This window comes from Myotis brandtii, unplaced genomic scaffold, assembly GCF_000412655.1.
Source record: "Myotis brandtii unplaced genomic scaffold, ASM41265v1 scaffold292, whole genome shotgun sequence".
Classification (NCBI taxonomy): Eukaryota; Metazoa; Chordata; class Mammalia; order Chiroptera; family Vespertilionidae; genus Myotis; species Myotis brandtii.
The window spans coordinates 22,522-24,570 of record NW_005361156.1 but is presented as its reverse complement, the minus strand read 5'-3'; the positions used below and the strand labels follow the sequence as shown (position 1 = coordinate 24,570).

The 2,049-nt window shown below is 60.2% G+C and overlaps 1 protein-coding gene across 1 annotated transcript in view; it reads left to right on the top strand.

Annotated features, from left to right (window-relative positions):
• NTHL1 (nth-like DNA glycosylase 1) overlaps positions 1 to 2,049 on the top strand; it is a 20,124-nt gene that overhangs the window by 17,832 nt on the left and 243 nt on the right. The window lies entirely within an intron of this gene.

Below are 2,049 nucleotides of genomic sequence, written 5' to 3'. Positions count from 1 at the left end.
GGCTGGGACACCGCCCCCCCACCGCCCCTTCCCCGCCTCCTCCGCCCCCGCCCTGGGTCCAAGCCATCCTGGCCTCGCCCCTATCTCGGCACCCCGCCAGCCCTGGGGAGCCCAGAGGAAGGCTGCAGGAACTGGGGGTTCAGAATCCCCGGGAACCCCTCTGTATCGCCCCCACTCTGGACAGCCTCCTTGGCGTCAGCACCTTTGCCTCCTATTCCAGGCACATTTATTGAGCACCTACTGCATGCAGGGCGCTGCACCAAGATAGGGAGGTGGGAGAGGGATGGAGAAAGGGTCCTAGGGCCCAAGGAGTCCCACACAGGAGACAAAGGGTAGCACCAAGGGCTACAGTTCTGCCCACCTCCTTGGGAAGCACCCCGAGCACCGCCGTCCGTGAATCTGGACCCCTCCTCTGCCCACAGCTGCCCTGGCCCAGCGCAGTCCCAGGACGGTCCAAGAGGCAAACGGAGAGGTTTGAAGTGACTGCAGCCCCTCCCTGTCTACTGGAGGCCAGTAACTGAGTGACTCCCCGGCCCTCCCCAGGAGTGTTTGCCTGATCTGTGCCCTGTGGGTCCATTAAGCTTTCCCATCATCCTCTCCCTGTGCCAGGACCCCTCACTCCTGCCCATTGCTGGTGACTGAAAAAGTGGAAGAAAGTACACTTGTCTGGCTGAGATGAGAAGGTCTTGGTCTTTGCTACCCCCCTCCCCGTCCTGACCTGGGATATAATGTGCTAAGGACTTTGGTATCTGAGCTCTGGCCTGTGGTCAGCACTCACAGGAGCTGTTTTCATACGTAGGAACCAACCGGTGGATCTCCCCTCCCCTGCCCCCATCCTCACTCTCCCCAGCCTCCACCTCCTCCCAGAAAGAGTGCCCCCTTCTGCCACCCAAACAATAATAATCACAATGGAGAATCATTGCCTCCGAGTGCCTTTTATCCGGAACAACCCTAGAGGGCTCAGGCCATTTTACAGATCGGGACTGAGGTTTGGAGAAGAGTCTCAGGCCAGGTTCCCCAGCTCCTCTTGAGCCGAGGGCGGTGAGATTCCAAGGCCACACTCTTCACAGCTTCAGACACTGGAAGACAACTGGATGCAGGCTCCCCCTCGGTGTACCCCTCCCCCACACATACCTGGTCCCCAGGAGTCAGGCACAGCCAGCCCAGGCAGTTCCCCATCGAGGGCAGGAGCAGGCTCCACGCAGGCGCAGTCCTTGCTGCTCCTTCTCCAGTGCCCTCGGCCTGGGCTCCCAGCTCCCACCCAAGCACAGGGCCCGCCTCTGGGCAGCCTCCTGGGCCAAAGCCCCTTGGGTGTCCACACCCCAGCTGCTGCCCCTAAAAGCCACTTAGGCCAAAGCTGCATGGCTACTCCCCCACCCCCACCTCTGAGTTCCTGGCTGAGGCTGCCATAGGCTCCCATCTGGCTGGCCACCTCCATTTGTCTGTTTGCGTGTTCCGAGGCTGCCTGTCTGGCCTGTGACTGGCTTCCCTGTACTCAGCCTAGTGCTGCTGCATCAGGAGGCTGTGAGGATCGGTGTGGGCAGTGAGGTCTACCCTATACCACCCCAAGGGACCACCCAAGACCTGCCAGTCTGTAGCTTTGGGGCCACACCAGAGTTGAAGGAGGTGGCTCAGTGGGAGACCACCAGACAAGGTCCCCTGGGTCAGAAGGCTTGGAGACCTCCTCACTCCCTGGGACAGCAGCTCCCGATCAGCCTTGGGCCTTTTTCACCTTCCACAGCGAAGGACTCAGCCTGTGAGTGAAGACGGATGGGAACAACACAGCTGGAGGGAGGGGTCACAGGGCATGTGGTCACAGCCAGGGGCCAGGCACAAACACTGGATCCAAGAGCAACAAAGGAGGCCCCAAAGCCGGGAAACACAAGGGAAGGTAACAAGAGTAAGGAGGGGGTGGGTAACAAAGGAAGCGGGTAACAACAACAAATAAATAAAGGCGCAGGGAAGAACTGTAGGTAAAAATGCCAAAGGGGGCACAGGAATGAGCGAGAGGGAGCAGGGCCAGTGTGGAGGGCCTCAAGTAGCAGCCCG